A 24053-nucleotide genomic window follows, 5' to 3' on the forward strand; every position below is an offset into this window, starting at 1 on the left:
ACTGGGTTAATAAAATGTTCCCTTTGGTTGTTCTTCTTTATTTGCTGGAGATATGATTTCTTATTGATCAAAAAAGTCAAGTAATCTATTGACTTTATCATGTAGGTGAATTGGTACTTTGCTTGCTCTGTTTTTTGAAAATTGCAGCAGGTTTCAAAGGTAGATGTAGTGGTGAATTTACCTTTCCAACGTCAAATTTACATGTGGCATAACCTGTTGGGTGTTTTAATAGTAAATCGGCTAATTTCTTAAACTCGTTCTTTGTTATCTGATAGTGTTGAAAATTAAACATTGTCAGAAATTTCTGTTGTACACCTGTATAAGGTGATATTCAAAATGTTGGTTTAAAATAAGGTGTTTTTGTGAAATAGTCTGTATTTTTTTTTCGTTGCTTATTAGAATATTTATTGATAATTCTTCGTCAAGAATTGTTGATTGACATATATCTAATAGTTGTAGTATATTATTGACTCGATATGCTACTTTTTTTGTGAGAGCAGTTGTTGCATTTGTTTCGCAATTTCCTAGGAGTCCTAAAGATAGTGTTATTTGGTACGGTGAGTTGTTAAATACATGCAGAGAAATAATATCATTGTTTGACTGTTTCTCGTATTTTATGGATGAGATTGTTAGTTCAAAAAAATTACGAAATGGTCTAAAATCAAGATCAGACATGAAGAGGTGTTGTTTATTTTGTTTTTTATCATATTGGTGAACTTGTTCGATTGAGAAGTTCTAAACAGTTCCTGATACTTGTTTCAGGTGTTTCCGTTGTTGATTATATATGAGGTAAAATTTAGAGAAAAATGGTGGTTGTTTGATTATTCTTTGAAAAAAAGTCAAGGCTGTGTTTTTATTCTTATGTATTCATCCTTTATATGAAATTTGCTATTTAAAAAATTTATCGTTGGTATATATTTAGTTATAAAGGGTACTCCAATAATATTATGATTATATCCGCGATGTGGAATGTTTGTTTAAATGGTTTGTTTAAAAGTTTATTTTGTTCCACTGTTTTAGTGGGAACAAGAAAAAATTGGCTTTTTCCTTTGTTTGCTAATGTTGAGCCTTGTGCTGTTTCTAGTCTACTGGTTGTTTGCAAATTTGGATGTAGAATTTTGATTTCGTTCCAAGTGGGAATTTTAATAATATTTGATTCTGCTCCTGAGTCTATTAAAAAATCTATTTCAAGATTCGGTGGCTGAAATTCTTCGTTTTTTTCGGCTTTCTAAGAGAACGGGGATTGTCCAACTTTTTTCTTTTGGTGTTTCTTTTGTACGTTTTGATAAATGGGATTTGTACTAGAACATAGTACTTGTTCTTTTTCAGGTTTGACTAATGTGTTGATTTCGTTTACTTCTTGTATTATTGGCATATTATAACTTGTAGGTCTATTGTAATAGTTTTGAAGAAGTTCCAATTGATTTTCATAGAAATGCGAGTGAAAAGGTTGTTCATAGAAAGCGGGTTCATAGCCTTTTCCAACTTCAATCATGTTAACTGAGATGGTGTTGTCTGTATCGCTTTCGCTGTCTGTAGTTTCGCAATTAATTTGATTTGATTGTAATTCAGTGTTTTCTGGGCTATCGATACCAGGAGGGTCTGAATTTGTTTCTTCAGTAGTTTGTACTTGATTTATTTACCTTTGATGTTTTGGTGTATTAATTCTATATTTGTTTTGAGATTCGGGGTAACGGTTATTATTCCTATGAGGTGATTGGGAATAGTTTCTTGGTTGATTGTTACAGTTTGATTTTCTAATTTGCGAGTTATCTCGTGACCTGTTTTGACAATTATTGTAATTAGATCTTTGATAATTTGATCTGTTGTTTGAATAATCTTTCGATTTGTTGTTTTGGTATCGCTGATTTCGGCTATTTGAGTAGCTTCTGTTCCTATTGTTGGAATAATTTCTGTTTCTATTGTAAGATGAGTTTCTCGATCTATTATTTGAATAGTGTCTTTTTCTGGAAATTGAGCGTGAATATTTTTTTTGATACTAATTGTTTTGACTATTTGATCTACAAAATCTACTCTATGGGAAATTTCGTGTTTTTATTTGTTCTGGCGATCTACCTCTATAATTAGAGTTATAGGATGATTGGTTTCTTGAACAGTTTGAAATATTTGGAAGTGGTTTTCCAGAACTATTGTTAGTATGAATGTTTTTATTTGGTAAATTTTGGTCTTTTTCATGTATTGACAAAATGATTTATTTGGTTATTTGTACTTTTGTTGTTTGTTTTGATTATCTTGCTGTTTTTGTCGACATTCGGCAATGCTATGTCCGTATCTTCGGCAAGGCGTATCTTACACCACTTTTTGAAAGGTGGTTTTCCTTTAAAATTTGTTTTAACATAGGCTATAAATTTCCCAATGTATTAAGATAGGGAATAGGTTTTCCAATGTATTATGATGGTAAGGTTTCAGATCGTAAGTTTCAGAAAAATTTTTGGCGCCCAAATTTTTTGAGTTTGATTTTGCCGATACCTGCGTTTCTTAGCCAACTTCTACGATTTGTGATATGTAAGGGCTATCTTGTCTTACAAAAATTCGGTATGGTAAGTTTCAAAAGGTAAGTTTCGGAAAATTTTTTGAAATTTTTTAAGTTTTACTTGCAAAAAAATTTTTATCTTGAAAAAACATTTTAATATTAAAAAATCTTAAAATTTTTTTTTGGAAAATAAGTTTAAGATGGTAAGTTTTGACAGAATTTACGTTTCAATTTAGAGTATGGGATCATAAACTAATATATCACAGAATATTTCTTTTTCTTGATAACCTGAAAACTATGATGCTATTAATATGTCCAATTGAGACACATCGTTAATGCTTAAGCATCCGCTCAGGCGTATAATGTAAGACTAAGATGAAATTTATTTTTGCTTTTTTAGATCGCGCTTTTTTCAGTTATTTTTTCGGAATGCTTTTTCATGAACTATTTATTGGCTGCTATGTTTCAGACTACCTGTGTTGAGAAAGGGAAGACCCTCTGGGGCACCTGTTTAAACGTGGGTTGTATCCCCTCCAAGTCCCTTCTGAACAACTCCCACTACTACCACATGGCACACAGTGGGACCTGGCCAAGAGGGGCATCAATCTGGGGGGAGAAGTGAGCCTAGATTTGCCCTAAATGATGCAGCAGAAGTCAGATGCAGTCACTGCACTCACATCCGGAATCGACTACTTGTTCAAAGTACAAAGAATGCCACCTCAGAATTGTATTTATTTCAAATGACTTCTCACTGCTTCAATTTGATTGGGTGAAATTAATCAAAACCAAAAATGAGCCACCATTGTCTCGGAGATTTTTTTTCATACAATAGAAAAGACTCTAATTTTGTTCACTTAATTGAAAGTGCTCCTAATATCTTTACAAATTGAAGTGGTCGGAACGAAAAAAAAGTTGAATTACTCGTTTAGGCAAATGGAGTAACGCGGACGAATGGCTTCGGATACATCAAATCTGCCAACGAAGTGCAAGTCACGGCCGAAGACGGATCCGTGTCCACAATTCCCACCAAAAGCATCCTCATCGCCACAGGCTCCGAAGTGACGCCTTTTCCAGGAATCGAAATAGACGAGAAAAAAATCATATCTTCCACCGGAGCTCTTTCTCTGGACGAAGTGCCGAAAGAAATGATCCTTTTGGAGCCGGAGTGATAGGTTTGGAACTGGGCTCAGTATCTTCTCAGGTTATCTGGGGAAAATTGTCAAGAGGGGATTATCTTTGACAGGTTAAATATTCCGCTCCACGGGATATCAGGGGAATCTTGACAGCTCCTCACGGTTGATTATTTTTTTATCCCATTTAACCTTTTATTCCCCGGGTTATCTGGAGAACGGATGACAGGTTCATTATACTTATTAATTTTATGACTTACTTTATCTTTTTTTCACATAATTATCTCACGATCATATGACAGATGCATATTAGCAGTTCCCCACAGAGTTAATGAAGCGCGAACTACTTTCTTGAAATATTAAAATCTTAAGTTTTCATTAAAAAAAAATGAAATACATCCAATCAAAATTGCATGAACTTTTCATTGGAACTAAGATAAAATTATGCAAAAAATTTCAAGTTTCGACCAATCAGATTTTTTTATCTTGTTTTTACTTTTACCTTAACTGGTTTGCTTACACTGTCATATTTCTTGCTACGATTCAATTCAGTTCTCTTCTATCACGTTGTCTTTAATCTTTAAAATTTTATTGAAATTTTCAAACTTTCCAAAAAATTATCATCCAAATTTGTCAATTGCTCTGCCACGGTAAAAGTTTACACTGAGAAAATTTAGTATCATAGTTTTTTTGTGTCTGATATTTTTGTATAAAATTTTTTCCATCTTTCTCAGAGTAAACTTTTAAGACAATTATACAATTTACTAGAAGTTGGTTACAATTTTCGCAAATTTATCTACTTTATCGTTGATTCTTTCAATTGGGGGACTACAACATCCATTTTCTATCATCATTCTCCATATTTCATCAAAAAGTTAGTTGCTAAGATGCTTTTCGTGAAACAATTAGGGAATTTATAGAGTTAAATTACACAAATAATCAAACAATTCACTACATCACTACAAATAAAAAATGCACTTTTACAAAAAATTACTGATAAAATTCAAAACATGCACATCATGAACGTTATTCAAGTTCTTCCTGAAGAATTTAAAAAGAAAAAGGGATGAATAAATTGCGTAAAATCCACACAAATTATCAGACTTTCGCAGCTTTCGAGGAACCATTGGTCGAAACTTTCTTGCCAAAGAATCAGCAAAGTTGTAGCTTTTATCCAGTCGAGCAATCATAATTCAGTGTTCTCCTCTATCATTACTTGGGGCTGAGTTAATAATTGCAAAAAAAAAAATTGTTAGTTGAGGTACTGTATCAGAAAGGTATGATCCTATGTACTTGAACTTGAGCTCTGGAAGTCTTTCAATAATTTGCAAAAGTAAAAAATTATCCATCTTTGAAATTGTAGGCTGATTTACAGCTAAAAAAGAAATTGAGAGTTTGATAGTGTACTTTAGGATAAAAAAAGAAAGAATAATGACTTACATACATTTAGGAATTGAATCAACAAAAATGCCATACACTGTTTTGCAGTCTAGGTTGAAGAAGTGTCTCGGGTTTTCAACTAAACAGAATTCCTTCTCTTTTTTTTCTGGAGCTTTAGGTCTAAAGAAAAACAAAATAGATAGTACAGAGAAAATAAAAAAGGAAAGTCCCAGAGAAGTTACAATATTTTTATAGGAACCTGAAAACTCAAAAAAACTAAACATTTTTAGTGACTGTTCCGAATTTGTCAATTTGAATGTTTGATAGTCTTTATCCCAAGAATATCACATCCGTTACTTGCTCCAAGGGAAATTGGAAAAACATTTCTAATCTCAAGCTTTCTCCACTAAGTTCTGGATAATGCAACTGTTCAGCTGCATCGTGTGGTGAAGTCAAGTCGAAAACTAGAATATAGTGATTTTGAAAATCTTCCATAGGAAGAGCTGGAAAATCTTCCTTAAACTGCATTGCTTTCACTGCAATTGCATTGTTGTAACATAGAGACGACAGGGAGAAGTTGTATCTAATGAAATAATTGCTCTTCCGCTCCGAATAATTCTATGCTCTCTCAAATGAAATTGTTGATAATTGAAAGGATTTTCATGAAGAGATCCCGCAACAGCCGAATTTGTATTCATTGCAACAACTATCTTTCTGATTGGGGCATTATTGAAAACATTTTCCTGAATAAAGTGGTTTTGACGAGATGGAATGACAAAGGTTCTCGCTATAGTTTCCATGTAATTGTAATGAGCAGGTTTACTTTCCAGATTCCAATGCAAGTATTGATGATTAGCTTCAGCTACTAAAATTCTTCTTGTAAACAGTGAACAATCAACAATTTTCAAAATAACATTTGGATTATAACACAGCATGTAAAAATTAGGTCTAGCTCGAATTGGTTTAATTCGAACTTTGGCCGATATTCTTCAAAATGATACCCGCGATAAGCAAGTATTCCTTTATTACTCACTGCCGACGAGTTGAATTCGTTCGATATTTGTGCTTTATGAGGATATAATCAGTAAGCGTTGTACACCATTGTTTTATTTAAAAATTTTACATTTGTAGAATAGAGAATGTAGTAGATTGTTTACATAAGGTAAGTAGTAAGTTTGTGGTTCCTCGTCTGAATCTTCCTCCGATTTTGCTTTATGTTCTGATTTTTTTTTAGAAGCTTCAAACAATCTTCCTTTGAAAAATTGAAGCTTCAAACTGAGGTGGGTATCACGCATATCCAAATAAGAATTACGGTCCGTCTCAAATTCAAACTCAATACTGCTTTCATCAAGAGAAATACTTGGAAATACTTCTTGTGTATGATGAAATTATTGTTTCTAAAACTGGGATTTTTTCAAAAATCTCCAAAGAAGAATTTGTAAACGCTCCGTACCAAAAATGAGTACTTTGATTTACACTCATTTTGTCTTGTCAAAAATGTCTTTGCGAGAGCGACTGATTTTTGAACTCTTTTTCGAGAAATGGCTCTTCTTGTTCTACGCTTGGATTTATTTTTTCCACCTCCCAACTGTTTTCGAACTGTTTTTGTTCCTACATCTTTAGCAAAAATTTTGAGATTTTTTTGTCCACTGACAACTTCTCCAACCTCTGGAGCAGCAACTTCAAATCTCCGATTTTTTTTGCAGCTGGGACTAAAAATTTTTTAATAAAGGGAATTGCAGTTCTCCCGAAAGTTTGTGCAAGAGCACCAAAATTCTTTTACGCTGTCTTGCATGTCCACGAAAAATAGGAAAATTAGCTGAACTTTGAGCAACCATTTCGTATGAACTATGAATCAAAAATGATTATCCGAAATCTTGCGAAACAAGAGAACAGCTCGTGTAATGCCTACGGACACAAAAGTAATTTTCTCACCCGTAGAATCCCTTAGTTCTATTTTTTATGCTGTGGAAAGAAATTTTAATAATTTTTTAAATTGTAGGTTTGTGAAAAATTGATATTTTATGTACTGTCCTGTATTCATTATATCTCCATTTTTTACTTTGGAATTGAAAGGAATACAACGCAGTAAAAGAGTTTTTGTATCACCTACTACATTATATTCTATAATATCACTATAAACCATTAGGGAATGTATTCTTATAATGTCGCAAGAACACTGAGGATAATTTGGACCTTTTCCTGTCAATATAACATCTCTCTGATTTTGTTCTAAATCACAACCAAAAATTTTGACACAAATCAGCACTTTGAATTATAAACACTGATTAATCCTCAGGTAAATGAATGGAAATTTGTTGTGTAATCTTATCTACTGATACATAAATTCCGTTATATTTATATTTTTGTGCGCCTATACGTTTTCGAACTTGGTCATTCATGGCTACAACTTTATCAACAATACTTCGTTACAATCCAGGTTCAATATGCTTCGGTTGAATCTTTCTTTTTTCCTCAGGACTTTCTCGTCCATCAATGAAAGTAAACTTCCCCTCTGTAACGTTTTGGTACAATGAAGGGTACGATATTTCTGAAATAGCAACCTCCCATTCTCCTTTTAGATGTATTTCATCCGGTAGAAAATTTGTGAAGGAACTAAGACTATTATTGGGATAACAATTGAAAGAAGCATTAGAAACTAGCTCAATAGTAAAAGAATCCATGACAATTGATTGATAGAAATTCAATTTAAAAAACGACCTACCTCTAGTTTGAACATCTTCTCAGCTCTTTCTCACAAAATTCTCCCAGAATTATGAGATCTTTGATGATGTATGTAGGAACTTTTTTGTAGATTTTGCCGAAATTTTGAAATTTTCATCTGTAAACTTTGGCTTTCATCCTTTTCGGAACGAAATATCGTTTTTTGAAGTTTTAACTCTTTCACCAATTTTGAATTTTGGTTTAATATAATTCATGAACAATTTGTTATACAAAATTGAGAAAAAATCACTTCTTTTCGCATCTCTCGGAGATTTTCCAATTGATCGATTTTTGCGACAATTCAATGTAGAAATCGTTGCAATTTGGGAACAAACTTTTCACCAAGGTCTTCAATATAACGATATATTATATGTTTTAAAGAATGAATTGCCCTCTCTGCAATTTCAGCTTCTGTTTCACTCATTGTTGAGTAAACTTCAATGTTTTTCTCCTTGCAAAATTTTTCAAAAGTTCCCCCATACTCTGTTCCTTTATCAAACCAAAGTTTTTCAGGGTTGCTTTTTCGAGAAATCATTTTTCCGAAAGCTTGTCAAGTGTCTTTGGAATACTTTGTTTTCATTGTTTGAACTCTAAGAAAATCTCAAAAAAAAATCTACAGCAACTAATAAATAGTTGACTCCATTGTTTTGAATAGCTAACTTGTCTACAAAAGCCAATTCCATAGAACCGTACGCAGCTCTGCCCCTAGAATACAATCTGTTTAGTCTTAGTTTTTCAAATTTTGAAAGGGATCCAAGTTCCTCTATCTTTTGCTTTGGCATTCTTGTTAATAATAAGTTTAGGAGGAAGTTGAATTGCTTCCAAAATAGTAAAGTAAAAAACTGGAAAATCGGTGTTTTTTCGCTTTAAAGCACACACAAAGTCTACAATAAATTTTTTTGTATCTCGACTATCTATTATATACTAGTGTCTGACTGGCTGAGTTTAATTCTAGGAGAATTCAAAACTAAATCAATAATGTGCTTACTGTTCCTCGTTTTAAACCTCGCTTTTACAGCACTGTAAACACAATCAAAATTTTTTGGTACAATCTCCTCTTTTTCTTGCTGTTTTTCCAAATTTTGTTTTCTTGGAAGTGTACTTTGTGATTGATAAACTGAGTACGGAATTAAAACAAACGGTTCCATACTATGTCAATAGTTTAATGACAAAAAGGGTGATGATAGATATAATTGTAACACTTTAAATGAACTTAAAAATTTTCTTCTTTTGTGTAGAAGAGTTCTTTTTGTGTGAGTTCTGAAGTTTCTTTTCGATATTTTACTACGTCTTTTCTCCGAAGATCTCGAAGCTCTCCTCTTAATAGGTTTACAAAAAACCTCGCTGAGAAACCGAATGAAATCTTTTGGGCAATTGAGAATGAACTTTTTTTGAAGCCTTAGGGAAAATTTTTGAAATACTGGGAGAATAGAGTACTCATTGTCCAAAAACTTTGTCTCTATTCCAGCTGGTAAGTGAAACTTTGTTGGAACTGACCCATTCTTAGAGCAATAACTAAGTAAATCAAATTTTTTTGGGGTTAAATCAATAAGTAAATGAACATAAGGAACGGATGTTGCATCTTGATACCACTCTTTCAATTGAGATCCTAGACCTAGTTGTTGACTTAGTGTATTGATTTGTAAAACATCCCTCGGCGACTTGAACAAGACTATGTGTGTATTTTGTAACTCTACATCTCTTCCTAATTTGCTTTGATGAAATAAATTGTGTTTGATGTATACTGTATTCAGTCCCCTGTGTCTCCCACCAGTAGCAATTTTGACAAATTGTTTGGAGTTTGAGATTTTTTTCACTAGAATCATCAAATATACGCAAATACTTAGTTCCACTCTTGGAAAGATTTTCAATCAAGTCAAAATCTACTCCTTGTACCAACTTTCAACCAATCAAAAATAAGATTTTCCAGATCCACTTGCCCAACTGGGGAAATAAAAACTCATTCTTTGGTAGATATTATTTTATTCATAGCTTTGGAGAAGGTACAATATAACCGACTGTACTTGATAAAATAGCTACCCAAACTGTTGTTTCTTCAAATGTTGTGGATAACATAAATCGAATGATTGCACATACTAGCATCAAAAATATAACAAAAAATTGGCACAAAAAACTAAAAGAGATCTATTTCAAGCACTTCCAAACAATTTCAATGATTTTCGTTCATAAATTTTTTCATCGAAAACAAAATTTCCTAAATTTACGGGCTTAAAAAATTGATCGACCACCCTAACTCTAAAAAGAAAAAATTGACAATGAAATTTAATTAGTTTTTGAAAATGATAGTACATTAAGGTTAATATAATTTACAGTTTGTTAAAAATACATCGTATGTTCCGTATTCAAATGTTTTTCTTTCTGCACAGTGAAGAGTTTTTGCATGACGAATTGGGCAGCTGCTACACCCCCAATCATATCCTTCATCTTTGAATATCAAAAACTGAACTTTAAGGTAATCGTAGTCATCCAAATTAATAATCTTTGTTTCCAAAAATTCTGACAGAATCTTACATTTTTCATATCTTTTTGCAAAAATTTCCGTTTCTGTGGCTTCTAAATTTTTCAATTTTTTTTTCAAGTTCAGTATAATTTTCGTAACCACTGCTCCAATTGATTCCATGAAGATGATGTGTACACCAAAAAGAATGAGATTTGGTCTGAGTTTTTTGGGAGGGAGAAAGGAATATACTACAGTTTGTCCATCCTTATAACTTCCTAATTCTTCTACTATATTGTTTTCAATAATTTCAAAACAACTAGACTCATTCTGTTAACTGTTTTTTCTGGAGTTTTTTTGGTTAAAATGATTACCAATCAAACAAAGCATATACTGATGAAGCAAATATTTTAACATATAAACAGAAAAAAAATCCAGCACGTGATCAAAAAAGCTTGAACTGGGTAGACTAGGTGCAATATAACAATACCCAGGTCCTTTCTTCGTAGTAGATTTTACAGATCCAGCAGAGTCATGTAGAATTGCATGTAGTTTAAAAGATTTGGTTTTTGCAAAAAAGTAATCCCTCCACGAATTTCCATATCAAATTAATCCTCCAAAAGGAAACTTTTGGTTCATTTCTTTTATATTTATGTCCGGGTCCAAAACAATACAGGTACAGAGAAACAATTTTTTTTCTTTTTGTATTTGATGAGAAATCTTGCTTAATAATCTCAAAAATTCTTAGAATTTCTTTCAGTTTCTGTACTTCGATTTTCTGCAGTGCGTTCGTCAATTATGATGCAAGATTTTTTGAAGTTCTCTACATAACCTAGTAAAGATGGAAGCATATCGAGTAATTTATCATATTCTTCTCTTTATAGTTGTAAAGATTGATTATTTTTTCATTGATTTCCATTTCCACGATATTCTAAGAGTTTTTTTTTCTGTGAAATTTTCTTCTACCATTATGCAGAATCCACTAAAAATGGGATATTTGTGAGTCTACATCCAAAATCTGCAAGTTTGGTAAATTTTGTGGTTCTATAATTGTTTAAAAAAATTTTTGGGACTTTTCTTCAAGAACAATATGAAGAAATCCCAACTTATTGTGAAGTTTTAAGATTAAATTTCTTGAGAAACCAATATTCCAACTCATTCCATTTCTCATTTCAACACAAATACTAAATGAAAAATGATTTTGAAGATAAAAAGTTAAATTACAAGACAAAAAACCTAAATAACACAATTTGTTGTACATTACAGTTCTCAACAAACATAAAGTCTCCCCAAAATTTGGGACAGTTCTTGGAATTCCTTTAAAGTATAGTTGACATAGACAACTTGTTTCATTGCTTCATTCTCTTTTGCGGTGAACAATCGAATCTGAATGTAGGGTGGTTTGTTAACATTTTACTTCTTGACCGTGATATAAACTTGTCTTCTATTGTAAGTTACTATGTCATACACTCTGTTGCTCCTGATGCATAGTTGACTCCTTGTCGGAAGTGAGTTCCAATATAGGAACGAGTTCAAGGTTTTCAGAATCGTGAATAATGATATTTCTAACTTCCGAGATTGCTTCTGCTTCTTTTTCACCAAGATAGACTTGCTGTCTTTGTTCGAGTTGTCCCAACTCATTTTTCTTAAATAGCTGAAACCAGAGTTCAAAATATTTTTTCCACATGTAGGATTTTTTGGACTAAGCAAATCTCCCAATTCTTGTTTGATTTTTTGAAAATTCAATATAGTTGGGGCTAGTGTCTTTTCGTGAGTACATTTTTCAATAGGAGAACAAACTGATCCGAGGAAGAGACTTCAGAGAAATGATTTTGAGATTAAATTAAGTTGGAAGTAAACAAAATGAGTCATTCACTTAACCATGAAAGGAAATAAAACTATAATTGGAATTTTTGAGTGAAACTTCCAAATATGGAATTGTGTAGGTGTTAGTGTTCCTATATAAATCCACAACTCTCAGCAAAAATCATTGTTTCAGATAACTGCAGCTATGTGACAAGCTCTTCCCAGCTTTTATTCAGATTAGTATCAAAAATTGATAATTATTTCCGTTTCCAGTGATTTTTACGAAAAATATAAAGTAACCAATAATATTTATGTCTCTACCGACAATTTTTACTGTTCTTTGGAAAATTGTAAAGTCCACATACTTCTGATGTGTTCATCTTTCGATCAAACTTTACAACGATTGGGTAATTTTCATTTCACATACCAAAGTATCGATTGTCAATTTTTCTACAAAGTGCTAAGAGTGTGTGAGTTTTTTGACAAGATCCAAAAAGCATTAGGTAATTTTTTACTTGTGAACAACTTTTCTAATGTTTTTCCGAATATGTGTGGAAACATTAATCAAATGCAAACATGTGTGCGAGTTCGGAGCACTAAATTAAGTTCTAATTGTTTTTCATTGGTTTAGGCTGAACTTCTCGTCTAATCTCATAATTAAAGTGAAATTGAAGAACATAGTTAGTAACAGAAAAAGACGTCAACACCAAACATCATTTAATTACAAAACGTTTAATCAAAGAGCTGTCGAGCAGCAGAAGAGTTCTGGAGGTTCTCTATAGATCGCAGAGCTGGACGAGGTTCCATTGCTGGTGGTTGTTGTGGAGGAATGTTTTGAGGCGTCATTGCTTCTGAGAAACTCTCATCTTCATCTATTTTGATGGGTTTTCGACTGAACCTGGCTCCTCCCAAGGAAAGAGTAAGTCGTCGACTGGTTGAGCGACAAATCTTGAGTCAGGAATCTCGGGGTAATTCAATACCACATGATCAGAAACTTCCTCCATCATTTGCATTGTTCCAAGTTGGTTCTCTGTGATGGGAACTAGCATCCGTTGATGTACAATGAAATCCCTTCGCATCACTTCCACCATGTGCCAGACTTGAATTGGGAAGTCCATTTGTGCCAGAAAAACTCCAGGGCTGTTTCTCGCTTTTGAATTTGTACTAGGTCAGGTGAAAATTATACAGAGTACATGAGGTTGCTGTTTTGCACTGAGAAGATCATTTTGAGCAATAAACTGAGTTAAAGAATGAAAACAAGAAAGAGCTGAGAGAAGGGTAGCTGACGGAAGATAAGTTGAAAATAAATTGATTTTTAGTGAGGAGTAGGGGTATCTTCAACTCGAATGTGTGGGTTTGACCAATCAGAATTGATTTTCCTTATTTGGATTGTAGTCGTGTCCAATCAGATTTCAGCTTCCTTTTATGGGCTTCTTGGATAAAAGCCGTGTCCAATCGGAAAGAAAGCTCCATTTTGGGTATTGTCGTTTCCAATCACAAAAATGTTCATTTTTGTTCTAGTTGTCGTATCCAATCAGAGAAATTTTTAAGGAAATGAATCTTCCAAATAAAAAAAAACATACACAAAAGCAATTGCAAAAATAAATGACCAAAAGTTTTTTGCAGTAAAATAAGAAGTATTGCTGATATAAGTAACAAAATAAAGAAAATTAATGACATCTACTTTTTTCATCAAATTAATTGAATTAATTAACATCTCTGCAACTTTTTTCATCAAATTAATTGAATTTTTTGTATGTAATCAATGAGAAATTGCTAATTTTTGAGTAGATAGTCAAGGTCTTTAATTTAAATGTAAATTTGGGAGGATAACTCAAAGTTGACAAATTTTTCAAAGCAAACATCTGGAAATCTGATTCCAAACCGAATCAAGCAGGATTTTGAACTTTGAAAATCCTAAAAAAATGAAGCAATATAGAACATTGCTGGGGAGGTTTTACAATTTTGGGTTTTGGATAGGGAATAGAAAGAGTTTTTGATATATTATTGTACGACTTTTGATTAATTTCAAATTCTCGAGAATAAACAAAATTTGTTTCTTTGTGAGGTGTAATTCAGCCGTGAGTTTAAATTTTTAATAAGCAATATGTGGATCAAAAGTAAAGTCTTTGATTGAGTAAGTTTCTCTGATTCTCTGAAGAGACCTTCACTAAGTCAGATAACTCTATTTCGTACAATAAAAACGTCCAAAAAATTATGAAAAAAGTACGAGACAACAAAAAGAAAATCATTTGGATTTTTTTCCTTTTTCTTGTAAAGTAACTCGAGGAAGCTCAAAGGTTTTTGATAGACATTTTAAAAAAAATGATTAAGGTTTTTTAAAAATCATAAGCAGTTCACTTTTAGAGAATGCAGGATTCTGATTGGCTGACTTCCAACAAACAGTTATAATTAAAAGAAAACTTAATTCTGATTGGTTGATTTTCTCTACGTAATAGTAAATAAAACTCATTTTAGTCAGATTTTTACTTACGTTAAAAGCAATCGCTCTATACTTTGTACAACTACTTGAAAATTTTTTAGATAATTTGGAACTATTCAAAGTATGTATAAATAACATATTTAATTTTTTTAATTTTTTTAATTTAAACCTCCCAATTTTGTAGGTACCACATAATTTTAATTAATTTTGCTATAAGCTAATTATCCTACTTTTTTCAGATGCCAGCACTCAACAGGAATGAGAAAGTGAAATGCGAGGAATATGGTAAAGAGTATAGAAGAGACAATGCTTCTCGACATCGCAAGAGTTATGTTCGAGGAGTTTTTTCTTGACCGAAATGTAATTATTGTACTTACAACTAGCAAGAAACGAATTTCCAAACAAGCAAGAAGCACGTAAAGTCAACCCCAAAAATCAACAAAGTGTGTATCGTGTGAGAAAGAATATCCAAGCTAATATTCACTTCAACAGCATCGCAAGAAGAATCACGGGTTGAAAGCGAGAAAAACGAGTGATTCTATTGCTGATTTGAATAAAATCTGGGAAAACGACGAAGATAGTGATCAGCTACGAGATGAGTTGAATGCCTGGCAACACTTCTTGACAGATACCGAGATGGAAAATGGACGCCACAAAGTTTTCAATTTTAAACTTTCAAAACTAGATCCTAATCTAGTTAATGAAAAACTGGATTAAGTCTTTGAAGATCTTGATTTTGCAGCAAAAATCAATATTGCCTTGTGATTTGCATTATATAAAACAGAAATCTGTGAATATCGTTATTTCTACGCTCATGAAAATAACACACTTTTTGATAAATCTTTACTGCTTTTTACTAAAGCAGACTTGACGACTATACAGAACAAGTTCAATAAGCAAGATATCATTAATGTTTGTACACAAGAGAGACAAAATACGAAATGGCGATTCAAGCTGATCACTAATGTAACCATTTTTGCAGCCTTACTGAAAAACGTACCCATGGGATGTCCAGATTCAGTGATTCCCGAGCCACTTCTGAGGAATAACCATGTTAATTGTTTGATTTCGGATGCGCACACGCAAGAACCAAACAGTGACAACTTGTGTTTGTTTCGAGCGCTTGCAGTTCATTTACATGGAACAATTAATCTTGCAATATCCATTTCCAAGATCTTTAAAGATTTTCTGGTAAAATTGGGTTGTGATCCAAAATAGTTTCGCGGAGTTTCGATTGATAGACTACCAGTAGTTGAAGATGTAGTAGAGAAAAACATCTTTATCTACGATATCGACATTAAAGACGGAGACTTCGTGGGAAAATTAGCCCGGAGAAGTATCGGTAAATACGAGAACACAGGAATTGATCAAAAAGTCGTACGATAATATATCAAAAACTCTTTCTATTCCCTATCCAAAACCCAAATTTGTAAAAAACTCCCCATAAAAGTTTATACTCTACGAGAGACGTTATTTGAAAAACTGGATGGGTTCAATATTGAGTACAAATTAGAACAAATCTTATTCAAAAATGATGCAATTTTTGACTTTGAATCAATTTGCGTGCCATCCGAAGAACTAAAACCAACCGAAACAATAACTTGGATCGGGAAGCATGAACCCATATCAGCGTCAATTTCATCCAATTTGCTTGACAAACCCATACTTTTTTGTGACAAAGATCTACAATCCCTCATTATTGCCTTTGTGGCAAACTTGGAGTTGTTAGCGGAAAAAAAATAAAACCGAAATGCGATCGGAATTTCTGGAAATTGAAAACAACATCAAAAAGCGGCTACACACAATTTTCAGCATACTTAATGAGCGAGTTAGTTTCAAAAAGAGTGAAGCAAGAGAGTACAAAGACGAGGAAGAAACAGAATGAGGAAGAAACAGACGCATCCACTCACTTTCTGAGGATTCAAAAAAACTAATTGATTGATTTGATGCAACATCTGGAGAGATACACCAATACTCTGCCAGTAATTGGATTCAACAGTGGTCGGTGTGATGTAAGCCTCATTAAATAATACTTCCTTCCCTATCTTATCAACGAAAAAAGAAATTGAACCTTCAGTTATTAAGAAAGCAAACGACTTTGTTTCCTTTAAATGTGAAGATGTTCAGCTACTGGACTTTATGAAGTTTTTGGGTGGAGATACTACTTTAGACTCTTTTCTAGAAGCTTACAAGCCAGTGAGATGAAAGGATACTTTCCATACGAGTGGTTTTTTGCTCCTAACATGCTTGATGAACAACAACTACCCTCGTATGATGACTTCTACAGCTAACTGAAGAATAGTAACCCTCTCGATAAAAAGTATGACGATTTTCAGAAGCTTCTCAATACTGGGATAACTGAAGAGGAAGCCTTGAAAAAACTCGGCCTCAAAACCAAACCACCTGCGGGATTGGAAAACTACAATTACCTTAAATCTGTCTGGGAACAGGAAAAGATGACAACATTTCGCAATTTTCTACGGTAGTATAACAACAAGGATGTTGTTCCTACCCTTGATGCTATGCAGAAAATGATTGAAATTTTTCATGAAAAAGGGATAGATATTACAAAGCTCGACTGCACACTACCGAATCTAGCCAATATCTGTCTACAAAAATCGACCGACTATAAGTTTAACCCATTCTTTTCGAGTGATAGTGACTTGCTTGAGAAAATACAGGAAGCTATGACCGGTGGTCCCTTAAATGTTTTCAACAGGGTTTTCGACTGATCCTGGCTCCCCCCAAGGAAAGAGGAAGTCGTCGACTGGTTGAGCCACAAATCTTGAGTCAGGAATCTCGGGGTAATTCAATCCCACACGATCAGAAACTTCCTCCATCATTTGCATTGTTCCAAGTTGGTTCTCTGTGAACAGTACAGAAGAGACAATGCTTCTCGACATCGCAAGAGTTGTGTTCGAAGAGTTTTTTCTTGTCCTAAATGTAATTATTGTACTTACAACCAGCAAGAAATGAATTTCCATACAAGCAAGAAGCTCGTAAAGTCAACCCCAAAATCAACAAAGTGTGTATCGTGTGAGAAAGAATTTCCAGGCTAATATTCACTTCAACAGCATCGCAAGAAGTTGAAAGCGAGAAAAATGAGTGATTCTATTGCTGATTTGAAAAATTCTTGGAAAACGAGGAAGAAAGTGATCAGCTGCGCGATGAGTTGAATGCCTGTCAACACTTGTTGACAGATACCGAGATGAAAAATGGACGCCACAAAATTTTCAATTTTCAAGTTTCAAAACTATATCCTAATCTAGTTAATGAAACACTGGATCAAGTCTTTGAAAAACTTGATTTTGCAGCAAAAATCAATATTGCCTTGTGATTTGCTTTATGTAAAATGAAACCTGTGAATATCGTTATTTCTACGCTCATGAAAATAACACACTTTTTGGTAAATCTATACTGCTTTTTACAAAAGCAGTCTTGACGACTATACAGAACAAGGTCAATAAGCAAGATATCATTCATGTTTGTACACAAGAGAGACAAAGTACGAAATGGCGATTCAAGCTGATCACTAATGTAACCATTTTTGCAGCCTTACTGAAAAACGTACCCATGGGATGTCCAGATTCAGTGATTCCTGAAACACTTCTGAGGAATAACCATGTTAATTGTTTGATTTCGTATGCGCACAATGACAATTTGTGTTTGTTTCGAGCGCTTGCAGTTCATTTATATGGAGCAGATAATCTTGAAACATCCACTTCCAAGATTTTTAACAATTTTCTGGAAAAATTGGGTTGTGATCCGAAACAGTTTTGCGGAGTTTTGATGGATAATCTACCAGTAGTTGAAGATGTAGTAGAAAAAAACATCTTTATCTACGATATCGACATTAAAGACGGAGACTTCGTGGGAGAATTAGCCCGGAGAAGTATCGGTAAATACGAGAACACAGTGAAACTTCTACGATAAAACAACCACATTATTTACGTCAATAACATTGACAATTTCTTCAAATACTTCCGATGCCCAACTTGCGATTCATTTTTCAAAATATCTCAAAATTTCAACAAGCATCTCCTAGGATGCAAAGATCGAATCAAAAACATTTACCCCAAAAACGTTTATACTCTACGAGAGACGTTGTTTGAAAAACTGGATGGGTTCAATATTGAGTACACAATAGAACAAATCTTATTCAAAAATGTCGCTATTTTTGACTTTGAATCAATTTGCGTGCCATCGGAAGAACTAAAACCAACCGAAATAATAACTTGGATCGGGAAGCATGAACCCATATCAGTGTCAATTTCATCCAATTCGCTAAACAAACCCATACTTTTATGTGACAAAGATCCACAATCCCTCATTATTGCCTCTGTGGAAACTTGGAGTTGTTAGCGGAAAAACATAAAAACCGAAATGCGATTAGAATTTTTGGAAATTGAAAACAACATCAAAAAGCGGCTACACACAATTTTCAGCATACGTAATGTGCGAGTTAGTTTCAATAAGAGTGAAGCAAGAGAGTACGAAGACGATTGTTAACAGAATGAGGAAGAAACAGACGCATCCACTCACTTTCTGAGGATTCAAAAAAATCAATTGATTGATTTGATGCAACAACTGGAGAGATACACCAATACCCTGTCAGTATTTGGATTCAACAGTGGTCGGTATGATACAAACCTCATTAAATCATACCTGCTTCCCTATCTTATCAACGAAAAAGAAATTGAACCTTCAGTTATTAAGAAAGCAAACGACTTTGTTTCCTTTAAATGTGGAGATGTTCAGCTACTGGACATTATGGAGTTTTTGGGTGGAGCTACTACTTTAGACTCTTTTCTAAAAGCTTACAAGCCAGTGAGATGAAATGATACTTTCCATACGAGTGGTTTGATGCTCGCAACAAGCTTGATGAACAACAACTACCCTCGTATGATGACTTCTACAGCAAACTGAAGAATAGTAGCCCTCTCGATAAAAAGTATGACGATTTTCAGAAGGTTCTTAATATTTGGATAACTGAAGAGGAAGCCTTGAAAAAACTCGGCATCAAAACCAATTCAGCTACGGGATTGGAAAACTACAATTACCTTAAATCTGTCTGGGAACAGGAAAAGACGACAACATTCCGCAATTTTCTACGGTGGTTTAACAACAAGGATGTTGTTCCTACCCTTGATGCTATGCAGAAAATGATTGAATTTTATCATGACAAAGGGATAGATATGTTAAAGCTCGGCTGCACACTGCCGAATCTAGCCAATATCTGTCTACACAAATCGACCGACTATAAGTTTAACCCATTCTTTTCGAGTGATAGTGACTTGCTCGAAAAAATACGGCAAGTTATGACCGGTGGTCCCTTTATTGTTCTGACAAAGAAAGCATAGCAAATGAAACCTTTATTCGAAAATCAAACAATTTGTGTAAATCAATCGTTGGGATTGATGCTAGTCAACTCTATCCTTATTCTATGTGTCAGGAGATGCCCACAGGATTGTTTACGAGATGGGACTACGATTAAGAAACGCAAAAATTCAAGGCAAGGCAAAATCGAGTTCGAACACTTGAAAATATGGTCATGTCATACTTTCAAGCAACCAGACCTGAGTGTAAATTTGAGAGTTTCTACACTACAGGAAAACAGAAAAAAATTGGTTGCTTTAGTGTTGATGGTTACTGCGACCATTGTGAGACTGTCTTTGAAGCAAAGGGATGTTATTTCCATTTTTATCCTTGTCAAGAAACTAGACCGAGCCTAAATGATGATGATATCAAACGAGGAACCAAGAAAAGAGAAATGGAAGAGCTTCGAAAAGATTACATTCGAGAAAAATGATAATCTATAGAAAAAATGTGGGAGTGTAGTTGGTGGGATCAATTTAATAACAATGTAGACGTAAAAAATCACGTTAGAACTCACTTTCCTGTCAAAAAACCTCTTTCTGCCAAATCACTAGTGCAAAACATTAGAAATGAATTATTGTTCGGCTATATCAATGCGATCTGAGTATTCCAGATAAGCTTAAAGCAAAATTTTCCAATTTCCCACCTATTTTCAAAAATATTGATGTTTCCAGAAACGATATTAGTGAATATATGAAGACATATGCGGAAGAAATCGATTTGTTTAAACAACCGCAACAAATGTCGATATCGAGCTTCAAGTTAAACAACGGAACATTCATCACACCACTTTTCAACTTTTACTTGGATCTTGGACTACAGTGTACAAAAATTTGTCGATTTATACAATACACACCGCGTAAAGTATTCAAAAGTTTTGTTCAGTCTGTTGTTGATAGTAGGCGAGCCGGCGATGAAAATCCATTATCTGGCGTAGTAGTCGAAACAATGAAACTTCTAGGAAACAGTTCCTATGGCTATCAAATAATGGACAAACATTATCCGGGCTGAATTCATCCAACATATACTACTGTTTTTTATTTGTGTAGTTTTGGTTTGGATTCTATTTACGTATTGTAGTTTGAGATTTTCTGTTTCTTCAAGTTTCATAGTGATTTCAGCTTGCTCTAGTTTATCTACTAGTTTTCTAAAATCTAAATCTGGTTCCCGAAATGGGGAGGGATGTGATGCTCTCTTTTCAATTGCTAATTTTCTTATTTGGGGTGTTAGAGACATCATCAAAATTTCTGTCATTTTTGTTTTTTTTTTATAATCATGAATCTTGAGTGAATGCGCTTTACGAACTAGTGTTTTGATTCTTACTGCTATTTGTTTCAAAATAGTTTCGTTTGGTAATCTACGAATTTCATTACATAAATTCTTTGATGTTGTTTGTTTCTTTCGGAATCAAACATTTTTGAAAATTCTTGTGTGAATCTTTTCCAGTCTGATTTTAAATCTTAAGGTAAAACTGAAAACCCTTTCTGAGCTGCGCCATACAAGCGTGGTTTGTATTAACTCTGTGCGTCCATGTATCCAGTTTTGATGAAGTGGTGTATTTATTGGTGCAGGTCCTATATTTAAATTTAAATTTGCTGTGACTGTGTTTAGATAATCTTCTACAGCATATTCGGGATCTGTGCCTGTGAATACCATCAAGGGTTTGTTGGATGTTATTGACAATCCACCCATTAGGTATGGATTCATAGTCATTTGTAATGATTTTGTGGCATTTGGTATTTGTGAAAAATTTGTAAAATGACTTTTTGTTATTTCATGTTGTTGTAAATAATATGGTAGCGGGATTTCATTTTGCATTTGTGTTGGTTGATACGAATGTGTACTAACAGGGTTTTGTATCTGTACTGGTTGATAAGATTGTGCACTAGTTGGGTTTTGTGTTTGCAATGGTTGGTAAGTTTGGTTCCTAGCTGAATTTTGTGGGTAAGAATTTTTATTTTGAGGTGCTAGATTTGGTCGAGGTTGTTGTACACAGTTTTCCTGTGTATATAATGCAAAAATATCTAGTTGATAGTAGTCATCATCTGATGATGATAAATAATTAGGTGTATAATAAGGTGCTTGTTGCCTGTTTCTTTTTTGTTGAATAAATGGGTAATTTTCACTCTTATCTTGTGACATTTGTGGGTAATCATGGAAATTTACTGAATTTGATGATTGTTGTAGGAAATTGATCTTTATGAAAATAAATGATTTTGCTCGATGGTACGGAGGGTTGAGTTGTTTGTGGTCGGTTGACGTAATTATAATTGTGTTCTGCAAAATTATTTCTAATTCTAGTGAATGTTTTTCGTTTTTGTAATGGTTTTGTCATTGGTCTATATGTTTGATAATCCATTAGTGAGTGTTTTGACGGAAGGTTTAATCGTGGATTGTAATGTTACCTGTAGTAATGTTGGGTTTTTAGGTCTTGGCGTTGTGAGGTTTGGGTGTATTTGTGAATTACTTTGTTGTGTTGTTGTGACTATTGTTTCAACTTTTTTTTCAATTACAAAATGTGAAGGTGTTTGAATATCTTGTTGGGTAAGATTTCTAGTTCCATTTAAGTTTTCCTGTTGTATAATAGTTGAGTTTAAACTATTATTTCCTATTCAATCTGGTAGAACTGAATTATAGCTTAAATGTGTTGCATCTTTTGTGAACGGAATTTTTTTACATACACTTTGTTGATGGAAATTGTGTTAAATACTTGACTTGAGATATCTATTGGTATGTTCAAAAAAGGTGGGTGAGACCAATCGGGGTCCCAGACATAATCTGATTGCTATGCTAGAACAGTGTCGTTGTTTGTACTTCGGGTTCTAAAAGTTTTTCTTGCTTGTGCAATTAAAATGATATAATGTGTAAAATAATCAATAATAAACCATGCTAGTATTTTTTTTAAATCGTGTTCATTATTTTGTGAAACTTCATTGCTTGTTAACTTTTCACGGATTGCATTTAAAAATTTTGAAAATGCTTCAATTTCATTTCCTACAGTCGTGTCTCTAGATGTTTGAACTGGTGAAGTACTTTGGATTTCAGTTTTTTCTAGTATAGATAAATAAATATATATTATTGCAAATATATCATTGCTGGATGAAGGATGAATGATTGTGATTAGTGATTTTTAATATCCTAAACTGTTAGTTTTTACGATTTTTTGTTTAGCCTAGCTTGGGTTATATTTTCAGGGTTGGAGAGAAAAGCATATATCGATTCCGGAGAATGATTGCTACTTTCTCGTGGCTAGTCTAAGTTAAGGTGTTAACCTACTTAATCTTACTTAGGGGTAGTGATTGTGTTCAAGGGTTGGAGAATAGTAAATCGATCCACAAGGTTCAGGTATAATTAGAACGCAAGTAGTTCGTTAGATACTATTTTAAACTTACTAAGTTTAAGTATTAGCCTGGGTCAGGTAAGAGGGGGTCAAGTGAAGGATGAATAACCGAAGTTCTTCACTGTTTATCCTAATTAGAATGGCTAGTTTGAATGAAAAATTTGGGGTCTGAGAAAGGGTTAGGTGGTTAATTGATGTTTGAGGTTGTTAGACACGTTATTAATTGGGTGGGGAGATCAAAATTGTTCTCTTTGATCCAAGGATAAGCCTTGATGATCAGGATATAAATTTAATGATATAAAACTAAATAAGATAAATGATAAATAGAGATCCAAGGGAAGCCTTGATGATCTGTTTTAATTTTAAATGAATTGGATTTTAATAAAAGCAAAAATTAGGATAAGCCTTTTAGAAATAAATTTAAGTTCAATTGATAGAAAAGTTTAGTTTTTGATGATGTTAGTAGCTTTATGGTTTGCTGTTATGTTTAGGTGATGAAGCTGGAGATGATGAGATGATTTATATTTACTAACAATTTGTGTTTATATGAGTAATTTTTATTTTTGTTTTCAATAAATATTTTTTCCAGATATCTTTTTTTAATTTTACTGCAGTGTGTGACTAGAGATGTTTTTATCAGTCGTTTCTTTACAATAATAAGTTTAACGCCTGTAATGATCATTGAAGATTTTTCTTCAAGGATTCTATATTTGCAAATGAAAATCTAAATTCATTGCTAATAAAATTTTAACTATAAAAGTTTGCGTTGGCTTTTGCTCTACGACCATGAAACTTAATGATAAGCTTCTCCGTAGTCGTATGTAGCCTCTTGTCCAAGGTCTTCATCCAATAGGGGGAAGTTCTCGTATTGCTCGGAATATTTGCTCTGTTCTATTGAGTCG

General features: G+C 33.4%; 1 protein-coding gene and 1 pseudogene across 1 annotated transcript in view; one reads left to right on the top strand and one right to left on the bottom strand.

The window, feature by feature from the left end:
- Positions 1-23669, top strand: part of LOC134855222 (dihydrolipoyl dehydrogenase, mitochondrial-like) — a 32606-nt pseudogene extending 8937 nt beyond the window's left edge.
- Positions 1-24053, bottom strand: part of LOC134856262 (uncharacterized) — a 197349-nt gene that overhangs the window by 23191 nt on the left and 150105 nt on the right. The window lies entirely within an intron of this gene.

Source organism: Symsagittifera roscoffensis, chromosome 1 (genome assembly GCF_963678635.1).
Source record: "Symsagittifera roscoffensis chromosome 1, txSymRosc1.1, whole genome shotgun sequence".
Lineage (NCBI taxonomy): Eukaryota > Metazoa > Xenacoelomorpha > Acoela > Convolutidae > Symsagittifera > Symsagittifera roscoffensis.